At 32.5% G+C, this 25207-nt stretch overlaps 2 long non-coding RNA genes across 2 annotated transcripts; one reads left to right on the plus strand and one right to left on the minus strand.

Moving 5' to 3' along the window:
• Positions 1 to 14618: 14618 nt before the first annotated feature.
• Positions 14619 to 15818, minus strand: LOC143070907 (uncharacterized). The gene is made up of 3 exons (XR_012976763.1): positions 15502 to 15818; positions 15110 to 15184; positions 14619 to 14699 (listed from the first exon to the last, which is right to left on the minus strand). It is a non-coding gene; the product is annotated as an uncharacterized LOC143070907 (long non-coding RNA).
• Positions 15819 to 19997: 4179 nt separating this feature from the next.
• On the plus strand, positions 19998 to 23794 carry LOC143070908 (uncharacterized). The gene is made up of 3 exons (XR_012976764.1): positions 19998 to 20111; positions 20598 to 20705; positions 23412 to 23794. It is a non-coding gene; the product is annotated as an uncharacterized LOC143070908 (long non-coding RNA).
• Positions 23795 to 25207: the final 1413 nt, after the last annotated feature.

Below are 25207 nucleotides of genomic sequence, written 5' to 3' on the forward strand. Positions count from 1 at the left end.
TAGATTGATGACGTAATAATTTTCTTGTAGGGTTTCTATTTTTAACATTCGCATCCCTGAACGTTCGCATATTTGCTTGGCGTCTGTAAAGTTTCTTTCCACATTGTAAAAGGTGAAATGTTGTTTGACATTAGTTCCAATAACTACCAAATATAAAATATATAGATATAAGAAGATGTGGTATATATATATGAGTGCTAATGAGACAACTCTTCATCTAAGTCACAATTTGAAAAAGTAAACCATTATAGGTTAAAACACGGAGTCTTAGTTCACACTAAACAGAAAACTATAAAGGGCCCACTAAAAATTACTAGTGTAAAATCATTCAAACAGGAAAACCAACGGTATAATTTATATAAAAAAAATTATTTGATTTTTTAGAGGGGCTAGGATGAACATTTTGTATTTAGTTATAGTCTCTAAATTGTCATCCTGGTTTTTTTGGGCAAAATGTCTTCTTGTATTACTTGACCTGTCCTGGTTTTTTTCAAATTTCATCTTAGCCCCCGTGCACCACCGTTTCCCCATTAAATTCAAATGGTAGCTCCCTTATTCTTGTTTAGTCGCGCAAACAAATGTTCTCTCTTCTATGCACAGTGATTTCTCGCATTTTATTGATCAAATATTATGTTGAACAATTTTCATCCTGGCATAAGCAAGCTTACCTGTTGTCGTGCAGTTCTAATCGGATCAAGATATTTAAATCCAAAATCCTAACGTCTCTAAACTATTTAAAAAAAAAAACTTAGTATGACAAAGGGACGACCATTTTAATTTCTACGTAGAGTTGAGAATGCAAAACTAATTTATATTTTTGTCCTCGGTGTAAAATGTATTTCGAAAAACTAAACTGCATGTTTAACAATCTTCAAACAATGCAGGAGTTGCTTTCAAAGTCAACCATAGGGGTGTGGATGGGGGTTTACACAATCGGTGCATAACTTTTGCGCGGATATCTATTACATTTGCGCGCAAAAATCATTACGTTCGCGCCGCTTTTGATTACATTTGCGCGCATTTATTTGACAGGTAAACTCAGGTAAATACAGGTAGTAATACTTATTTATCTATTAATTCATTCAATTATTCACATGTATAAGTATTCTTCCGTGAGACATCGTCGAAGTCCCTTGTTCACTAACGAGGAGGTGGAAGTGGGATTTCGAGCAGGATAAGTCCGTATTATTATACACAAGAATAGTGACAAGAAACACAAAACTACAAGGATGTGCAAAATAAAACTACTCCTTATAGTGAGCATGAAATGATCCCGGGCCAATTGTAGTACGCCTGGATTCTGTTGATGGTAGTGATGCCGAAAGACTTGGGGAAAATATGGACTCTATGCTTGTGCCTTGACACAACTTTACAAACTAGCTTAAATTACTTACTTATTTAAAAGCAATCACTTTTCGGTGAAACACTTTATGTTTTGTTTTAGAATTCAATATGAACAATATATAATTTGAATTAACAAATAATTTCAAAATTAATAATTTATCGTTACATTTATTAGGAAAATTAACAAATTATAGTCATATTCATATTTTTATTTTATTTTATTTTTATTTATGTTACCTTTATTTTTACCTGAGTGTACCTGTAAAATAAATGCGCGCAAATGTAATAAAAGCTGCGCGCAAGCGTAAAAAAAATAATCCCCCAATGAGCGCAAACGCAATGCGCTACACAATAGAGAATAAAGGGCAATTTACACTATAGATAATAAAGGAGAAACACATAATAATAAAAAAATTAGTAAAACGAGCCAAGAGAATAAAGAAAAAACAATAATGAATAATGGGCAAAAGTATAAACAAAAGAGAAAATTGGTCTAAAAAAATAAAGAACCTAAGACCCCCCTCTCCTTAAAGGGGCACTAGCTACGAGATATATAAAAAATCTAAAGTTTGATTTTTTTCTGTTCAATCAATAATGAAAGTGAAATAACAATTCGCTTTTTGAAGCCAAAAAGGTTCAATTTTGTCAAATTACGCTAAGAAACATTGATAATTAGTTATTCACTTGCAAGTGAATGAGTCGACCTCTTTAAATCCGTATTCATGTGAACTTCAATTTAACCCCTAGCTAGAAATTGACAACGCATGCAGTGACGTGTACTGGTTATTTAAAGAAAAAGAATGTCAACAATGAAAGTGAAACTACGGTAAATCATTTGATTACTAATTCGATGCACATAAAATCATTTTCATAGGGTTAAAAACAATGAGAAACATCTATTTTTAATCTATAAAATAAAATCAAACAGACCTATAAAAATCCAATTGCACGTGTTGGTTTAATCTATTCATATCTTTTTTATGTTTACATCGCTTATATGGTCATCTGAGGTCAAATCGATAGTTAATTAGATGGCGTCTGGACTAAAATACACACGAAACGAACCTATATATTATCTACCCCATGCTCTGTAAATTGTTTATTTTAGACGTTTGATAGTTTGGATAAATGTTTTACATTGTTATAAATCAAATATGAAAATTTGAGTCAAATCGGTGATTTATCCAAACTATCAAAAGTCTAAAACAAACAGTTTACAGAGGTGATTTGACTCAAATTCTCATATTTGATTTATAACAATGTAAAACATTTATCCAAACTATCAAAAGTTTAAAACTTTAGAATTTTTATATATCTCGTAGCTAGTGCCCCTTTAATGCAGACTTTTCAACAAATATCACCAACGGCAACGAAAAACGAGTAAAAAACAAATCTTTTGAATAGACCATTCAACCAAATGTGACTCGTAAAGTAAAGTTATTGCTCATTGTTGAAGACCGATCACCTATTAATGTTGTTAATTTCTTTGTCATTTGGTATTTTGTCATTGCCAATCATACCACGTCTTCTTTTTTATATTCTTTACATGCAATTGGTAACTTAAGTACTTACCAAATGTTACTGATAAAGTCAACAAAATAGATAAGAAATTCCACATCTTGAAATCGAATTGCATTATATATTTTGTTCACAATCGTGTGTTCAATGCAATTCTTTTTTAAGATTTTATAGCAATTTGACACGTGACAACATACAAGGGTGTAAATGGGGTAAGCCAAAAAAAAAATAATAATAACGTTTACGCAAAACCAAATTCGTTTGACGCTAGCGCTAACTCAAGATATGGTTAAGTGAATGACGATAACAATAAAAAAAATTGTTCATTTGACTCGAATGAAAACGGAAAGGGGCGTCTGACAACGGACGATAAATCCCGTTTTACCCCCAAATATAAGTATAAATCAATCTGAAAAAGTTCTCTACTAATCGATTATTTTGAAATTTGATGCGAATTCCAATAAGATTGTTACAAATCTAAGTATATATAAAGCAATCATAAATGTCAGGTTTCCTTCTGATTCATAATTTATTCACAACTTGAAATGATTTTTTTTGGGATTGACAAATGTGTATTTTATCTTTACAAAGCATTATGATATTGTGTGAATCACCTATTACTTATCTGTGAAAACTTATGTAGATCAAATGTCAACCATATATAAATAATTTGACTATAGGCGAATACTGCATACATTTTCAGTAAGTGCAACTCTCCTTCGTTTAAAACAGATTTTGTTCAACCTAGTCATTTCAGTCTATGTTATATTTTAAAGTTTGATTTACTGAAGAAGCAATGATACAATTGAAAGAAAATTGATTTATCTCAACATGATACAGAATTTAAAAAAACTGACAATTCTTGAAACTTCAAAAGTTAGGTTAAATTTTGATGGATTTTTCTTGGGGAAAACGTGTCGTAAAACTTATTCACATTTTTTTTCACTTAAAGGGAACTCCACGAAGATCATGTTTTTTCCTAAGAGCAGAAAACAACACAAGGCCACTAGTTGGTCTTCAACACAGCGAGAAAATCCAGCAACTGCCCCTAAACAAAAATGTGTTCTAGTTAAGTGAAAATAGAAAACGTCACACAAATCTTCGATGACTACCAATGCATCGGAGCACGAGTGACGTGAATGCAAAAAGTAAAACACAAAATATTGAACTCCGAGGAAAGTCCCAAACAATTAGCAAAATCAAATGATAAAACATCTCAAACGAATTGATAACAACTGTCATATTCCTGACTTGGTACAGGCATTTTCAAATGTATAAAATGGTGGATTAAACCTGGTTTTATAGCGTTAAACCTCTCACTTGTATGACAGTCGCGTCAAGTTCCATTATATTTACAACGATGCGTGAACAAAACAGACATACATGTAATATGTAAAATTGTCAAAATACGGTACATTTTGTACAGCAGTCATCACTGTGTCACAATCTCAATTAGAACAAAATAAGTAGAGTGAAAAAATTTTGTCGTTCAAATTATTTTCAAAAATTATAATAGAACAATAACATAATGGCGGGATTTTTAAAAGTACAGAGCCACATCATATGTACCAAGGAAACATAAAAAGTCACACGTACAAAATACACCAGCAAAAATGAGAGATAATTACAAACAACACATTGACAGGATATATAAGTACCGAGCTACGTCAAATGGATATCACAGAAAACAGACCAAACAGTAAAAGTAATATTAATAACAGAACAAAGAAAAATAAAAGAACTATAGAACACATTATTAAAATGATAAACAATGTCAGTACGCAGAATCTTTACCTCAAGTCCATCATGTATTATTTGTGAAGTTGATACGGAATATTTATCAACAAGGTCTTGGTGCCTTCTGATGAACTTTTTTTAGAAAAAGGACGAGACGTTCTTTGATATGATAGGAGCTGCAAGCTCTTGAATATCGAATAAGTTGGGAAATGTACATCCCATATGCAGGTGAAGTTGGTTTATTGCTACTAAGGTGGGGGAAATGGATAATTTCAAAATTAAAATCGTCATAGTTTCTGGTACTGAGATTAATGTGTATGTCAAATTAGAGGTATAAGTCTAAAAATCAGGCGGAGGAAGCCGTATATGTTGTTTCTTTAATTTCTAGTTCTGGGGGCTGGGGATATATTAATGGAACTCAATCAGAAAAGTCCGGATTGTTAATGGAAAGAACATCATCAATATATCTGAAAGTGAAATTAAATAATCTGGCTTCTTTGATCTTTTTGTTTTTGACAAGTATCTGAAGGAACTCCGATTCATATGAAAAAAAAGAAGAGGTCGGCAAGGACAGGCTCACAGCTCGTTCCCATAGGAATGCCGACAATTTGTTGAAAAAGTCTACCTCCAAATTCAACAAATATTTTGTCGATAAGAAACTCCAGTAAACTGATCACTTGTTCCTCTGTGTACTGTGTAGCATGTTTTACCCTTTTGTTCACTATTAACGAAATATGCCTTATGATATCCCAAAGTTATACATCTATAGCGTATGCTACCATTTTTATGATGAAAGGCATTGTTGATTATTTCTTTCATGCAATTTTTCAATTACACATGGGGAATGGTGGTATACAGGGATAAAAAGTCAAAAGTTTTGATAGAACTGGTTTCAGAAAAGTCCGAGATTTAAAATTATCTAGAAGTTCTTTAGAATTTTTAATAATCCACACTAAGCAGCCAGTTTAACAGTATTTTTGAAGACGCTCTTTCACTGCGGACAGATTTTAGTCAATCTAATGGACAATTCTTTAGTGGAACATGCAGATGAGCCGTCAACGTACCGTTGTTAATACTGAATTTTGTGAAGCTTAGGTATCCAATACCAACAAGGTAATATTCAATGTAATGTTCATTGAAGCCAAGAAGGACTCATCCTTGTCAAATGATATGTCTTTGTATGTGGGATTGCCTGAGTGCTCATGTATTCCTAATTCTTTTCCAAGACATTCTTAGTAATACGATTTACATAGAAAGACTGGCAATATTATTTGAAGCTTTGTCCGCAGGAACAACAACATACTTATCATGAAGAGATGATAGACATTTCACGGCCTCTTTGTCTCTGAAAACGGACTTTGGTCGAACATTTACACAGTTTTTAAACATGAATGCGATGTTTTAACAAAATCAAACAAGAAAACAAACGGCCTAATTTATGTAACAAATGAACAAAAACAAATATGCAACACATAAACATCGACAAGCACTGAATTACAGGCTCCTGACTTGGGATAGGCACATGCATACAGAATGTGGCGGGGTTAATGTTTGCGGGATCTCAACCCTCCCCCTAACCTGTGACAGTGGTATAACAGTACAACATAAGAAAGTTTCCAGTTCAACTACGTGTTTAGCCCATGCTCTGGCGTAGTCCTCAATGAAATCCATATTTTTAAAACCCAAGCAGCTATATGTCTTTGTTTGCGACCAGCAACTATGAATAAAACCCATACCGTATAACTATAAAAGTATTATACATGACACAAGGACCGCAACCAGAGACGTCTCTGCCGCAACCAAATTGAATGACAACCCACTGAATTTCAGGCGCCTAAGTACTGTTGACAGGCACATACAGAATAAGACAGGGTCACACATGTTTATGAACGCTGAACGCTCCCCTAACTTGTGATAGTAGTGTAACAACACAACAAAAGGACATAAAGACTATGAAGATAAGTGAACTGACACGTATTCCACATCACACGAAATACCCCTGTGTTAGATATAGACAAAAGGAAGTGGTCATGCAAGCTGCTGTATAAGTTTGCTTATATTTCAATGACTTTGTTCTATCTTTAGTTTTTATTTCCATATTCTTTAGTTCTGTTTTTCTTGCATGATTAGTTTGACAAATACATCTCGCAGTCCTGACCCACGTTGATTTTCAAATTGTATGTCGATTATGGAGTGCTTTAAAAACGCAGTTACCCATAAAAAATGCCATGAATAATGAATTAACCGTCCTTTTAAAACAGACAATTCCGTACACAATTCAGTAAAATTGATTAACCGCCTACTTATCCTCAATATATGACCGATATTTCCATCAATTTATCAAATACAAACTCGGCCTTATTTTTTAATATTTTAAAAGCGGCGTCAACCAATATTAGTTTTTAACAAGAGGCTGTCACAACGACAGCAAACCGGATTTATTTACATTTATTTGTGTCCTGGCAATATCACAAGAACCATTACTGATGAATGGTGAAAGTGAAAATCATCAATATCAAATTTGACCTCCTTTTTGTCATCAGTATCAACATTTTGAAATAATAATATTTGAAAAGCTTAGATTGAATGGTTCATGAGTAAATGCAACAACGTAAATGGAAACGCCATTTTACGATCTTTCAAGAACCATAACTCCTGATCAGTAAAAGTCAAAATCGACATTATGGAACTTGACCTCTATTTTGTCATCAGTAACAACATATTAAAATTTCAAAAGCTTTGGTTGAATGGTTCATGAGAAAATGCACGGACACGACGGGAAACACCATTTTTCAATCTTTCAACAACCATAACTCCTGAACGGTAAAAGTCAAAATCGTCATTATTGAACTTGACCTCCATTTTGTCATCAGTAACAGCATATTAAAATTTCGGAAAGCTTTGGTAGAACAGTTCATGCATAAATGCACGGACACGACTGGAAACTCCATTTTTCAATCTTTCAAGAACCATAACTCCTGAACGGTAAAAGTCAAAATCGTCATTATTGAACTTGACCTCCATTCTGTCATCAGTAACAACATATTAAAATTTGGGAAGCTTTGGTAGAACAGTTCATGAGTAAATGCACGGACATGACTGAAAACTCCATTTTTCAATCTTTCAAAAACCATAACTCCTGAACGGTAAAAGTCAAAATCTCCATTATTGAACTTGACCTCCGTATAGTTAACAGTAATAACATATTAAAATTTTAAAAGCTTTGGTTGAACGGTTCATGAGTTAATGCACGGACAACATTTGATTGCCGCCTTTCAAGAACCATAACTCCTGAACGGTAAAAGTCAAAATCGCCATTATTGAACTTGACCTTCGTATAGTTGTCAGTAATAACATATTAAAATTTTAAAAGCTTTGGTTGAACGGTTCATGAGTTAATAAATGCACGGACATGACTGAAAACTCCATTTTTCAATCTTTCAAGAACCATAACTCCTGAACGGTAAAAGTCAAAATCTCCATTATTGAACTTGACCTCCGTATAGTTAACAGTAATAACATATTAAAATTTTAAAAGCTTTGGTTGAACGGTTCATGAGTTAATGCACGGACAACATTTGATTGCCGCCTTTCAAGAACCATAACTCCTGAACGGTAAAAGTCAAAATCGCCATTATTGAACTTGACCTTCGTATAGTTGTCAGTAATAACATATTAAAATTTTAAAAGCTTTGGTTGAACGGTTCATGAGTTAATGCACGGACAACATTTGATTGCCAACGCCCGCCCGCCCGCCCGCCCGCCCGGCCGCCCGCCGTACATCCCCAAATCAATAACCGACATTTTTGTCACAAAAATCCGGTTAAAAACCAAAGTGTCATTTCAATTTTTAATTTTAATTTTATTAGCTTTGCGAAAGTTCTATTTGAAGACAATTGCATTTGTAAAGCATTGAAGTATTTTGCAGAACTTTGTATGTAAGTGATACGATTATAATGAGGTCGTTCATTACTGTATCTAAAAAAAAATGTGGCTGTTTGTCTGTATTCTTCCTTTTTCTTAAATTTCGGTAACCCATATTTACATCTATGTTTCTTTCAATTTTCCATTATTTTCTATATTTTTGCACTTTTACCCCATTATTTTTTATTCTGTAAACCTCATCCAGCCCCTCGTGAAAATGACATGCAGGGATCAAATATTTGCGTGTACCCGGACTATTTTCCATCAATCACGACCAAAAAATCATTAACATTTGAGAAAACGGAAATATGAATTCATATTCTTCCGCTACGTTTATTTTTCTCACGCTTACAGAAATTTTCCTTAGGAAATTTTCATATGATCGTTACTGGAGTATAAAGTGCATTTTGCTGGTAAAATTTAAAATATTCTTTGATTATTCCATTCCAAAAATCATTTTCTACCTGATTTTCAACGACTGCTTGTACCAGAGACATGTATTATATGTCTCTGCTTGTACTATGTATTTTCGATAAATTATATCCCATATCATTTTCCAAAATAATTTTATTTTTCTATTTTGCAAGCAGTGTTTTTCGGCAACCATTTTAAAACGAATTGGTTTCTTTACGAAATTGCACTAATAAGATCACAAAAATTCCCCGTATTTTCACACATTATAATGCGTTGATACTAAAAGAAAATCAACGGGAAACGGCGTGCATCAGAGTTAAAAATACAATGCAAACAGACAGCTTACAAGGAAAAACACAAAGCATCAGTGATAAAATAAAACTGTATGAAATGGAAAAAATTAAATTACAACAAGAATGTGTCCAAAGTACACGGATGCCCCACTCCCACTATCATTTTCCATGTTCAATGGACCGTGAAATTGGATAAAAAATATAATTAGGCATTAAAATTAGAAAGATGATATCATAGGGAACATTTGTACTAAGTTTCAAGTTGATTGGACTCCAACTTCATCAAAAACTACCTTGACCAAAAACTTTAACCTGAAACATGCACTTTCATTTTCTATGTTCAGTGGACCGTGAAATTGGGGTCAAAAGTTTAATTTGGCTTTAAAATTAGAAAGATCATATCATAAGGAACATGTGTACTAAGTTTCAAGTTGATTGGACTTCAACTTCATCAAAAACTACCTTGAACAAAAACTTTAACCTGAAGCGGGACAGACGGACGAACGAACAAACAGACGAACGAACGAACAGACGGACGGACGAACGAACGAACGAACAGACGGACGGACGAACGAACGAACGGACGCACAGACCAGAAAACATAATGCCCCTCTACTATCGTAGGTGGGGCATAAAAAAGCTTTATGCCGGAGGAAAATCTCGGTAACCAATGTACCCCAATGTTAGATGAAGATCAAACAATTCCAAAAACAATATGTGAAACAATATTACAAGAACATTCACATGAACTAGGACAGTCAATAAATGCTGGTATAAATGAAGAACCACAAAATCCTGTGTATGATACCCAACCAAAACTGCCATTATCAGGAAGTAGGGTTTTAATTGCCGGAAGTTCAGTCCTAAAAGGAATTGACCCATCTAAATTAAAAGATTATATAGATGTCCATGTTCACAGAGGAGCAAATGTACTAGATTTATACGAAGACATAAGAAATATGGATCTGAGTTCATACAATACAATTATAATTCATGTAGGTGGCAGTGATGCAAGTAGCAAAATGAATGTACAACAATTTGTGGACATTTTCCAAGAAATCATTAACTTTGTAAGATGTCAAAACTGTCGAGCAATTGTATCTGGAATATTGCCAAGGATACAATGTGATGTCACTGAGTATAACACAATCCTAAAACAAATGTGCCATTATAATGATGTCAAATTCATATCAAATTATGAATCTTTTGTCTACAAAGATGATCATGTAGCTAAATCATTTTACACCACAGATGGCATTCATCTAAAAGTATTCAAGGGAAAACAAATACAGCATCATTTGAACCAACAAAACAGAGATAGATATCAAAGTTCCAGTCACCAATATTACGCAAACAACTTCAGAAGGAGCCCTACAAAACCAAGATATCAATCTAGGAGCAACATGAATACAACAGACAGAAGAAATTTCAACCATTCAGGAATCAACCCCAGAAACGTAAAGGACAGGAATGATCTCAATATGAACTCTCGTGACTCGTGGGAAAACAATAATGAGCTAAATAGACAAAATGTAGACAGAGCACCATTTTTTAACTATCATTCACCAAACTCTGTACGTAAGTCAGATTTTGTTCGTAGGTAGCATTTAGCTTGTTCTAGTTTTTCAAACAGATATAATATTTTAAATCTGTTATGTGATAAATGTAGTAGTATACAATGTTCATGTAATATAAAAGACATTAATAATATAAACAACAGTAATAATAATAATTGGAGAAAATCTCAAAAGAGACATAGAAAGAGTCAAAATAAAACACCTAGTTCTGTAAATAAAAGTAGAAATAATGAAGCAAGTTGGTTGTTTAAAAAAGGGTTTAAACTAGGTTGTTTAAATATTCAACATTTACAACCAAAAATTGAAGAAATAAAATTTCTATTAAAATATGAACAATTATTTGATATATTTGGTATGGTAGAAACATTTTTAAATGATGAAATTGGTACCGAAACATTACAAATTGAAGGTTACAAAATAGAAAGAAAAGATAGAAACGCTATTAATTATGGCGGAGGTGTGATTGCGTACATACGAAATAGTGTATGTCATCAGAGAAGAATCGATTTAGAAATAAGTAGTATTGAATCTTTATGGATTGAAATTGGCTAACGATGTGTGCATCTAACCACTTGACCAGTTGACGACTTGCATATATATTTGATTGCACATTTATTATCAAGTTCGACTGAATTTTATTTAATTGCTTTTTAATCATGTCAGATTTGAAAGAAATACATGTGAAGTATATGTAACAAATCCTTTTGGTTCAAAACAGAATGTTAAAAGACATATAAAGGTACGTGATGATCAATAAGTTGGTAAGCTTTAATTAGTTGGAAAAAAAGTTATAAAATATAATAAAATGTATAATTATGTACAATAAATTTGTCAAATTTGATACTCATTCACTCATTGTGAAGGGCATGCATATAATCATTCGGCCAAAAATAATGAAATCAAAAGTATGATTGAATATTTTAATAATAAAATTATGTGTACATGTGTTAATGACAGTGCTAGTGGGATGTGTATCACCAGCACAATAGTCAGAACTTCTGTGTTGGCGCCATGCTTTAGGGGCATAAAAAGTTACATTAGTCCGTCTGTCCCGAACGTCATTAAAAACGTGTTCCGCTCTCCTAACTTTAGTTTGCCTCAACCAAATACTACAAAACTTATACACAATATATAAATGAAGCTGGTGAACTCTCCACAAGAGACTAAATGACACATAAATTAACAATTATACAATGTAGCCTAGGTCACCACACGGTCTTCAACAATGAGCAAGGTTCATACCGCAAAGTCAGCTATTAAAGGAACCGACATGACAATGTAAAACAATTCAAACGAGAAAACAAACGGTCTAAATTATGTACAAATAATAAACGAAAAATAAGATAGGCACGTACATATAAAATAAGGCGAGGTTAAACATGTTAGCGGGTTCCAACCCCCACCCCCCCCCCTTATTTGGCATGAGTGCCAATAAGAACTCTCCACAAAAGACCAGATGACACAAACACTAACAACTATAGGTCATATACAGCTTTCAACAATGAGCAAAGTCAATACCGCATATAGTCAGCAATAAAAGGCACTGAAATGACATTGTAAAACAATATTCAAACGAGAAAATAAACGAACAAATTTATGTACAAAAAATGAACGAAAAACAAGTATGTAACACATAAGAAACGACATTCATTGAATTACAGGCTCCTGACTTACCACAGGCACATACATACCGAATAAGGCGGGGTTGAACATGTAAGGGGGATCCCCACCTCAACACAAAATCAAATTTGAAATTTTTAAGTGTCACTTTTACCGTTCAAGAGTTATCATGTCCCTTTAAAAACATAAGAAGTGCTGACTCTTTCGTTTCCTTTCTCTTAAATAAGTCTGACTCAATCAAATGTTAGGAACCTTATACGCGATTCACATAACCCCATAACACAGATCTATTAAGTTCGATATTGGGTCCCGATGGCGTCACTGTTCATGAGTTTTTAGATGTAAAAAGTTGTGGTACGAGTACCAATGATAAAAATGTGAACCCGGAGCCTTAAGATAGGAAAACTGCTAAATCTATTGTTTCCGTTCTTTAACTTTAATTTGCTTCAACCAATTGCTTTGAAACTTATTCACAATGATTATGGTCACAAAACGGTCAAATAAAGGCGAATCCTGCATCTATATGTGGAAGTTTACTAATTTTTTTCACCAGCAGGGGCATCTGTGGTAAATAGACATATTCTACATTTATTTCAGTAATCAGCTTCTTTACTTCCAATGAATTCTTCTTTTAATAGACTTAATAACTTGCACATATTTTTTTTCAGGACTCGGTGCAGTTTGGTAACAGACAGTGATATTTCAAGTTAAATGTGACCAACTTAACAAAGTGTTTCACTAAATTGAGCTCTCTGTCTAAGTGTACTTTAAAGGTTCTTAGCATTGAGTTCAGTTTATTGATATGCGTATACCTTCTGTGTGAATTTTTATGATGTAAAAGCAGACTATCCATACCTACATGTCCATGAAATGAAATCTAAGGTAAAATGAATGAAACGTTTTGCATTATTTATCACAACTGGCAGCACACGATGCTACTGAAGCAGAAAATTTGCTTACTTGATATTCTCGGAAATTAAACGATTTAGTTTTCTTTTAACCAAACATTCTTAAAAATTGAGAATGGAAATGTGGAACTGTGTAAAAGAGACAGTTACCATGTCAAAAGAGCAGAGAGCAGTCAAAGGCCTGTAATGGGTCCTCATAGCTGACTATGCGGTATGGGCTTTGCTCATTGTTGAAGGCCGTACGGTACGGTGACCTATAGTTGTTAATGTCTGTGTCATTTTGGTCTTTTGTGGATAGTTGTCTCATTGGCAATCATACCACATCTTCTTTTTAATATCTTCAACAAAGCGCGAGAAAATCCCTCGCCCAGAGGCGGGCTTCAGATGGCCCTTAACAAAATGTGTACCAGTTCAAACTCCAAATCATAAAATAAACTTACAATTAAAAACATACAAGACTAACAAAAACCAGAGACTCCTGACTTGACGTCAAGGTAATCAAAACGGTAGGATTAGACATTAAAACACTAAAAACTGGGGTTAACCATTAATTTTTAACCCAACCATATGATAGTACTATGGTAAACTTATAGAAACACATGATACAGTCATAAAATTATTGAATATTTGCAATAGTACGTCCAGAACAATACAAGACCGAGTTGTAAACAAATGAAAGTAATGATACATACGAATTTTTAATCCCAATGCACAAATAAGGAACCGTAGTTTTCATTTTTGATATGGATTAAGACCGTCAGACGGAAGAAAGAAGGCAAAACCATCAGCAGCTGCGGGTGCACCAGTTAGTAGTGTTTCGGTTGAATGTTCAACAGACGAGAGTGACAAGAAAACTGTGACTTGCAACTTTTCTTTAAACTTTTCGTTATGATCAATTTATGTAAAATAAAATGAATTAAATCTGTTAACCAGTTAAAGTAGTTTTTCAATCAGGATAAAATAATGACCTGCCACAGGTCATTATTTTATGCCTTGGAGCACATTGTATTGAAAAATGGTATCGTCCGGGTTTATTCTGAAAAAGAATGACCTATCGTTCTGAAAGAAAATAACTCCATATAGGTATATAAATTCTAATATTCTAATATAACCTCCTTGGTTTTCTCCTTTGTTTTTTTTATATGAAGGGTTTAGAAGTATTGAAAGTAAACTGTTACAGAGTGTTTAAAATTACCCCGACCATATGAGTATATATGCATATGGTCATGATCATACACGTATGGTCCAAATACTCAAATGGTCCGGAACATATACACCCATATTGTAATAGGGTTCTTGGACAGAATAAAAGGATTCGTCAAGTTTAATTATTCATTTATTCATACGACATAAATAAATCAACCCTGAAAGTACACAAATAACAAAACGTAAATACATAGACAGTACAGTGTACAAAGGGATATAACTCTAAATCATAAAACGGAAAGTACATGTATAAAATACAATAAACTAGCTCTTTTCTGTAAGAATACAACCAATACTATTTAAGTGTATATTATAATTATATGAATTCAATTAAACTCAACTATAAACCAAGTCAGGATTAATTACTACATATGTCCAATTGTATTACGCTACTCATTCATAGATTTATGAATGAACTACAATTTCTTACTATAATGTTTACATTTTATAATTGACATACAGGTAACTACTATTCACAAGACACAAACAATACATATACTGAACTAAAATTAAATAGACAAACACAGACAATACAGTAAACTAAAAATACATGTAACACTGATCTTACCATGTATATGGTACAAAGGTCTATCTCCTGTTTGGAAACATCACCAGATTAATATAATATGAAGATATTCTGGTCCTGTTAAAATACAAATATAACCTACATAAGTCAAATTAACTAACTATATCAGCTAGCATTTATATACACAATAAGTTTAATGTTCAGCAAACATTACTTTGGACCTTTTATAATAATAAAATAACTGTACCAATACATGTATCAATAATATATCTATGATATATTATTTCTCTGAGTTCATGGAAATACTTCTTTAAAATAAAATATCTATCATTCATGCACAATCATTCTGACTTATTCAAAATACATTTTCTCTCAGATTCAAACTAAAGGAATACTGTGCAAATATTAAAGACTTAGAAATATTAGTAACTGACCTGATTAATATGGAATAAGTGTCCAGAATATAAACTATATAACTATTTTAAATATGGCTGCTACATGTAAAGCTTTCTCTCAAAGTATATCAAAAAGAGTGGCAAAAACTATGAACTCAATGACTGTGACCAATAGTAGACAAGATAATATGACACATGACTGACTGACTAATGAACCAGAAAAATAGAGTAGAATTGTACTAAGAAGAAATAAGAGAATAGAAGAATTGATGAACTCTTAATAAACATATAATAAAACTACTAATTAATATTAATTATTTTAAAAGAAAATAAATATTAATGCTAAACACTCTACCACAATATAGACTAGACAATTTTGCTATACTGAGTCACAATAGAGCCACATTTAAAGTATGATATCTAGTAGTCCAGTCAATCTAGCATAAATTTGACCTAACCTTAAAGTACTTGCAACAGAAGATTTTAAAATTTTAATCTTTAGCATTATATCCCAAATATATACAGAATATACAGAATATATTAATTCTTGATTTTTTAGCCGTCTTAATGATATAACAAACAACTGTCAATGTCTTTTCATATCTTTTATCAAGCTACATTCTAGATTTCTTAATTCATTGAAAATTCATTTATTGAAGTTTACAACATGTCAAGGTAAAGAATCTCAAATTTAATAAAAGTAATTAAACATAAAACATGTATATTCTTCTTTTTGTGGTTTAAATTTTCTTTTAACAATGGAGATGCTGAACAAATATAAAATACAGATGTAAACAATACCAAATTTTTACATTATTGTTTTCAAAATGGTGATACAGCCACAAACTTGCAATTTCTTTAATGAAAAATGCACACAAAAAAATAAAAATACCCATAACACTTCGGTTTTGTACATTTTATGAGCAGAGGAATGTGTAATATAGTTAAATACGAACTTATAACCCAATCAAAGTATCATAATTTACATAAATGTTAAGAAAATCAACAACAAAAACTGACGAATGAAGAGTCATTTTTGCGGAGCTATCTCCCCTTCCAATGTTAATTTCCATAAAAAATTTAAAATGCTGATTTTGAGTTTTCCTCAGTTAGATTTTAAGGGAATTTTTTCTTTGTATATTTAGTGTTTTGTTCAAGGTTAAAATTTTTAGTTTTACTGGACTACAGTAATTTATTGGAATGAAAGAATTAAAATTGATTTGACGTTATAATGTAATACTTAAACAGTGTTCGATGTATCTGCATCGTCCTCAGGTCCTGCTCCCGATTGCTTAAGTTCATTGTCCCTATCTAACTAAAATCCCGCTGATCATAAAGGGTAAACTATTTGCCCACTTCCCATTTCCAAGCAGTATCATAGGCTCTTTCATCATAATGCGTGTTCATGTTTCTAGTAATTCGTGAATAACATTCACATAATACTGAATTCATAAACAGGGATGTGCCATTGTCACAAAGACTGGTACAACTGAGTTATGAGGAAGGAGGATTGAAAGAAGTTTTGCTGCTCAATGCTCTTCAACTTCGTACTGTATGTGGCCTTTAACATATTTTGATTCGAGCGTCACTGACTTACTGATGAGTCTTTCGTAGACGAAACGCGCGTCTGAAGCAAAGTTAAAATCTCTGGAGAAGTCTTAGATCTCATCTGTAATTGAACAATACTTATTGTGTCCAATTTCCATGGGATAAGCATGACAGATCATGCACTCATATCACGAAACAATAACCTTGTTGACGATCCCGGTCAATTGCTGTTTTGGTTTCAATGTTTGTTTTTACCTTTATTCGTATATTCGGAATTCATTTATGATATTGGAGTATCGGGATACTACTGTTGCCCCTAATTCATGTCCATGTAAAACCTCATATCATGGTTCTGTTATAAATGAACTTCTGACGTACAAATTGCTAATCCTGGTATTTAAAATGAGTGGTTTTTTTTTTATAAACACTTGATCAATGCTTCTGCTGGTTACTTTTTTTCCCACACGGTATCGCCAAACAGTAGTGAACACATTCGTTTTCACATTTTATTATTGATTTGGTCATAATTATAAATTACTAGTAACTGTTTAAAAAGATTTGAATTTATCGAATAGAATAAGTATTTTCTCGGCACTTCGGGCTTATTTGGCCTTTTGACTTTTTTATTCGAACGTCGCTGATGAGTCTTTTGTGGACGAAACACGAGTCTGTCAAACAAAGTTTTAATTCTGGTATCTATGATGAGTTTATCGTATAAATAGAGCATTTGGATTAATTAAGTATTAGAGCATTTGCATTAATCAAGTATTTGCTGGCGTATCCGTATCGACTTATCGTATAACACGTATATATAAGGAAAGAATAAATTAAGGCAAGTTGGTCCCGATGAAAATATTTTATAATGCATTAAATTTTAATTGAGATCGGGGTAAAATAATTATATTAAGCAAATCTGTTCGATACGTATACGTCGATCCGTGCACGTATCCTGATACGTGAATAATGCAAATGCTCTAGAGGCTCTCATAAGTTTGAGTAATTATCAACGTTAACGTCACATTTCTCATTTGGGTCATTATAAAAAAACATGCAAATTTCGATTAGGGTATATGTGGAAAAATGATGTCATTGTTTAAAATATTTAAATGTGTCCCTCTATTCTAAAGTAAAGTAGCAACTATATTCAGAAACATGCAATGGGAAAAATGAAGAGTTCCTTCAATCTTAACAATTTTATGTCATTCTTTGAAAGAAGAATGTCAATGATGTTACCAAATTTAAATCATGCATTTAGGTTCTAAATATCATTGTTAAAGATCAAACAACTGTTCCAATTTGTTGTAAAGGTTAAAATTACTACTTATTGACATTATTCATATATCTATGCATTCTATTTAAACATAAATTTCAGAATAAATTGTTGTATACAATTTAGCTGTCTAAATTATTGCAGTTTTTTATATTAAAAAATACCCTTAAACTGAAATTATATGTAAAATGTAGAAGACTGAATGATTAGAATAATGCTTATCCTCCGTATACGACACGAAACACTTTCATTTGTTAATAGAAATTAAAAACTATTGTATTTTTATACAGTTACACCACTGATCATTCAGTAACACCAATGACACAAAAGTATCACCATTGACAACACATTCTCAATTTGTCGTTTATTAAGTACTGAAAACAGAGCTAAGAACATCGAGCAAAAGAAAAAAATGAAAAAATAATTCTCAGGCTAAAAAATCTCAAATTATATAACATAACATCAATAACAAAAACTGTCAATAGTGTTACTAAATAGTGTCATTGGTGTTACCAGCATACATCAATTTGAGAAAACTCTGTATATGTTGTACATGATATTATTAAACCAAATTGTTAAAAAAGTATTGTTTTTCAAAAATAATATGACGTTTCGCTTGTTAAACATGAAAGAAACACAAAAAATGCTGATTGTCAATATATATTCAGTGGTGTAACTAAACTGGTCATTGGTGTTATTTTATAAAAAATGGTCTCACCACTGACAGTAACGCCAATGATTTACAGGTATATTTTAAGATTTACTTAGTGTTTCTAGCTGTTGTGCTCTATTTACTTGCAAAAAGTGTCTTATTGTGATTCGAAACTCATATTTGACAATACCAATTTTCCAAAATACTAATAATAGGTTCTCCTCATTGTAGGATTGATTGATTGTTGGATGCTTTACGTCCAGTGGCAAATATTTCATGCATATTCAGGACGAGTCTGTCTCCTCATTGTATAAACAACAAGTATGTAAAAGAACTGTATAAAAAGACTTTTTTCCTAAACGCTTTTCTTCAAGTATCTTCTCCAGGAATGTCCATTTCCAAAACATCGAAAGATAAGGAAATCTAACTAACAAATAAGCGGAACGTGTAAATTTACATCATCAACATAGCATGGAGATCATTAATGAAATCAGAATTTCTACCATGCAAGACTACTTTGAAAGCAATTCATGAACATACATCAATTTTATAGGTTGTACCAAACTGAACTAAATTAAAACAATATCAAATTACACTTCAAGTTTATATTAATGCTAAAAATTAATGATATAATTTCAGGTGATGATAAAATGATGTAAAAAGAGACAGAACAGAGAACAGGACAACACTATGTCTTTGTCGACAGGAAAGGGAGGTAAGTAGGATCGTCTTTCTAGTTATTTAGTAAATATGGGTTTGTTTTAAAAGAGGCGCGTACGATATTAGAGGAACAGTCAAACTCAAAAATAGAAAATTAACTGACAACGCCATGGATAAAAAAGAAAAAGACAAACAGACAAATATCAGTACACAAGACACAACATAGAAAACTAAAGACTTGGCAACGCAAACCCTACCAAAAGCGGGGGAATGATATGACGTACTCTGGAAGGGTAAGCAGATGCAGATATTGCTCCTCATGTGGCACCCGAATTGTGTTGATTATGTTATTACACACACGGTAAATATCTAAACTTGTTTGTTAAACTTTTCATTTATCAAAATGCAGGTTATTTGCCCAAAGTTGTTGGAACACCTCAACAAATGGAAAATGAAACACTGTTAGAAGGATTACAAAACATACTTGATGACTACCCAGATGGTTCGCAGATTCTTCGAGTGAGTTTTTTTTAGAAAACAAATCATAAATAACTTTCTTCACTTAATTCCAAAATAAGTATCAACTTTCTGTCTAGTTTACACGATGCCATCTTAGTTCTAATCATAAAATAGTCTCACAATGTCCTATGAGAGATGAACTAATTGTAAAACTGTATGTTATAAAGATAAACCGTTTTAAATAATTTGTTGTGTACATCTTTTTCATATAATTGTCAAATCAAAGGTTGTATGCACTATCATGTGGATAGCAAATACCCCTAAAAGCATAAATCATGTACTTGATATAAGCTAACCGCCAGTGATAGTAACACCTATACTATATTGACTTTCGTAGATTATGCTCCGAGTATTCATACTGAACATTCATAATGAAGCATCCACTAAAGACCCCAGAAAGAAGAAGAAGAATAGCTTGATTCCATAATTATATCTAAACGAATTGTACACATTCAGATAAATTGATTTTTATTTTATAATTAACAGGAGATGGTACAAAATGCTGAGGATGCAGGTGCTACGTGTATGAAAATCATGTATGACAGTCGTCCTATAGACCCTGGTAAATCTTTGAACATTAGTAAATACTTCAAGGTAAGACTTTCCGTTTGGTTTTGATTTAATAAATTTATTTCTCATATTTTTGAAAATAATTCGTCATTTTTATCATTGGTACGCACGGTCGCCAGTATAATCCCACCAAAATGTAATCTAATGACACGTTGTTGTCTGCTATAACAAGATACATCACATCCTTGTGATGATCTATTACCTTAATTACCGTATAATATTTCTACAACAGCCTACTATGGTATGCTTCATTTGTGTTTTTGTCTCTGCAGAAAAATCACCCAAAACGAATGATTGGGATTGCCGATGTTGTAAGCATGGCAGTGATGCTTACCTTGTCCACGTACTCAATCTTGTTCGTGTTTATAGTCTGTCATTTCTTAAGTTTTTCTCTGTTACCTTGATTTGATCCCTTATCCGATACATTAGATTTGAACATTGATTTGAAGTAAGTAATTTTGCCTCAGTTAAAATTAACTTTCAAACTAGATTTTCCTACATTCTGGTGGAAAGCAAAACAATATATTTATTCTTACAAACAAATTATTCGCTTGGCTTGCTACTATCTCAACGTAGTATATGAGATTTGAATTTCGATTTCTAGTAAATACTTTTGCCTCAGTTCACGTTCATTTGTAATTTCAACTGAAGATGAAAACTACATCTTACCACATTCTGAAGATTAGCAATATAACATATTTGTCCTAACAAACAAGTAATATTGGTTGACCTGTCACATTTTCAACGTAAAATCCTAACTTTTAACGTCTGTTTTATCAGTAATTATAGTTCCTTTTTTATAGTTACTGTTGTGTTGCCTATTTTAGGCAATGCGTAATATAGCACAGGATTCTAATCAAAACAAAAAGTATGTAGACATCCAAATTTTTCTAATTGGGTTTCATTTATATATCGTCCAGAACTACAGAATTGAATGAAATGAAGACACGGCATCCTCCGCATCATTTTTAGAGTCGAATACAACATTCGCAGTCATCTCAATCATTCGAGAGGCTTTTGTTTTTAATTTTGAAACTATAAATTTCAACCATAGCAGCAATATACCCCTTGCATATGAAATATACATTGTTTTCACCTCGTTCTGTAATTTTGCAGCTGCTACACAGACGTTATAGTCCAGTCAAACTAAGATTTAACCTCAAACTAATTGCAACAGAAAATGTTTTAGTTCTAATCAATAGCATTATGCCCTTTATATACACAGAAAAACGTCCCATAAAATCTAACTTGAGGAAAACTTTAATCAGCATTTTAATTTCCTATGGAAATTAACATTGGAAGGGGAGATAACTCTTGCAAAAATCAGTCTTTTTTGGTCAGATTTTTGTTGTTTTTCTTGAAATTTATGTTACATATGATACTTTGATGGGGTTATAAGTTTGTTTTTGACTAAATTATATAAGCTTCTGCTAATGTACAAAATCGAAGTGTAGTGGGTAGTTTTATTTTTTTCATGCATTTTGCATTAAAGAAAAGTGCAAATTTGAAGCTGTGTAACCATTTTGAAAAAAATAATGTGAAAATTTGGTATTGTTTATATCTTCATATCATATTTTTTCAACAACTTACTTATCTAAAGAAACTTCGAATCACAAAACGAAGAATACATGCTTAATTATTTTTTATTAAATTTGGGATTTTTTACCTTGAAATGTTGAAAAATTCAATAAACGGTCAACTAATGCATCAATACATTCTGATGAATAGAAGCGTTAAAGTTAAAGTTTCGGGTTAGGGTCAAATTTATGCTAGATTGACTGGACTATTATGCAATGTCATCAGTGTCAAGACAGAACGTTTATAAACCAGGGGTAGTTATCACATCTCGTCCTTTTCTTTAAATAGTTTCACTTTCAAGATAATACATAATTGTCTTGAAACAAAGATTATAGGTACTGACGTTGTAAATCATCTTAATTGCATTCGTAAGTGTAGTTTTTGTTTAATCTTTTATATTTTTTAACCTTTACTCTTTTGCCATTGTCCTTGATATTGTGCTATATTTTTTTTTATTATGCTTTGTGTTATAAGTGTCAACATGCCATTTTGTACAATTTGGTGACATTGTTTTTTTTGTTTATTTTTATATTGATTAAGATTACAACACAATGTTAACTGTTGTACCATTATTATATTTACCAATTATGTCCGGTTTTTTTTGGTCACACACATAGTTGTCAAAATAATGGAATTTAGAGACTGTCATATATATGAGAGGATAAGTTAGCTTAAGGTGTAATCCATTATTTTCTACATAAGGAAATGACTGTACCAAAGTCCTAAATATAACGTTTGTTTTAATCCGTTTGATTTTTTTGAGCTTATGATATTATCATTCATAAAATGACTTTTTTGTTTTACATTTTCCTTTGAGTTTGGTTTATTTATTATTTTACTTTTTTATACCTGTTTCATCGGAATAATTTTGGTCTGTAAATGTCCAAAAACTGTAATCGAATAGCACCAGTATTAGTCGAATTAAATTTAAAATATAAATAAAACCATTCCGGTGTAGTGAATAAAATGAAAAGTTTTGTATATTTGGTATATGTTCTATCAGATCGTGTCTGTGACAAAAGTCTGTTATTTCTAAAAGACAATGTTTTGATATAGCACACATATCTTTCAAATGCGTTGCTTTCTTCTAAATAAATTTTATTATCACACGATTTATATGAAGGACAACAAACATATCCATTTTATTTAAAGGGTCCTGGAATATGTATATACAACGACGAGACCTTTAAGGATATTGATTGGAGAGGGATAAAGAAAATAGGTGCCAGTTTTAAGAGAAAATTAAATGAGCCACTAAAAGTTGGACGATTTGGTCAAGGCTTCAAATCAGTTTTCCATATCGCAGGTAATATTGTGTCTTATAAACTCTGAACATTAAAAGAGGGACGAAAGACACCAAAGGGACAGTCAAACTCGTAAATCTAAAACAAACTGACAACGCCATGGCTAAAAATGAAAAAGACAAACAGAAAAACAATAGTACACATGACACAACATAGAAAACTAAAGAATAAACAACACGAACCCCACCAAAAACTAGGGGTGATCTCAGGTGCTCCGGAAGGGTAAGCAGATCCTGCTCCACATGCGGCACCCGTTAATCTATTTTAAATCGTAATGGTAGCATAGTACTTGAGAAGTGATACAAGTACCGTTCAATTGAGTTTAGTTATGTATGAAATTGAGAATGTGTGAAAGAGACAACAACCCGACCATAGAGCAGACAACAGCAAAAGGTCACCAACAGGTCTTCAATGCAGCGAGAAATTCCCGCACCCGGAGGCGTCCTTCAGCTGGCCCCTAAGCAAATATATAGACTAGAATGTCTTCTGTTTCTGTCCCTGACCCATGTTTTCTGTATTTGGCATGTGTAGTGCATCATGACATAAGACATTGTTACGTGTACCATGATGAACATTCGTGCAGGACTGCTTTGTGTATTTTTGACATGGAACTTTTGACCAGACTATGGATTTTTGACTCGACCTATGCACTTTGGATGTGTCATCATGATACAGTGTGTTCCTTGGTATATTACCCTGAACTAAAAGTACAATTTTGAATTGACCTTGCTTCTGAATATTTGGCATAAAGATGTTTTGTCATAAGATGGTGAGTTGTGGCACGAGAAACTTCATATGAGCTTAACCTTTGCCCTTAATGTACAACTTGTATATTTTGTTTTCACCCGTTTCCAATTTCACGTCCAGCCTTGATTAGATTGATGACGTAATAATTTTCTTGTAGGGTTTCTATTTTTAACATTCGCATCCCTGAACGTTCGCATATTTGCTTGGCGTCTGTAAAGTTTCTTTCCACATTGTAAAAGGTGAAATGTTGTTTGACATTAGTTCCAATAACTACCAAATATAAAATATATAGATATAAGAAGATGTGGTATATATATATGAGTGCTAATGAGACAACTCTTCATCTAAGTCACAATTTGAAAAAGTAAACCATTATAGGTTAAAACACGGAGTCTTAGTTCACACTAAACAGAAAACTATAAAGGGCCCACTAAAAATTACTAGTGTAAAATCATTCAAACAGGAAAACCAACGGTATAATTTATATAAAAAAAATTATTTGATTTTTTAGAGGGGCTAGGATGAACATTTTGTATTTAGTTATAGTCTCTAAATTGTCATCCTGGTTTTTTTGGGCAAAATGTCTTCTTGTATTACTTGACCTGTCCTGTTTTTTTTCAAATTTCATCTTAGCCCCCGTGCACCACCGTTTCCCCATTAAATTCAAATGGTAGCTCCCTTATTCTTGTTTAGTCGCGCAAACAAATGTTCTCTCTTCTATGCACAGTGATTTCTCGCATTTTATTGATCAAATATTATGTTGAACAATTTTCATCCTGGCATAAGCAAGCTTACCTGTTGTCGTGCAGTTCTAATCGGATCAAGATATTTAAATCCAAAATCCTAACGTCTCTAAACTATTTAAAAAAAAAAAACTTAGTATGACAAAGGGACGAC

Source organism: Mytilus galloprovincialis, chromosome 4 (genome assembly GCF_965363235.1).
Source record: "Mytilus galloprovincialis chromosome 4, xbMytGall1.hap1.1, whole genome shotgun sequence".
In the NCBI taxonomy this organism is placed as follows: Eukaryota; Metazoa; Mollusca; class Bivalvia; order Mytilida; family Mytilidae; genus Mytilus; species Mytilus galloprovincialis.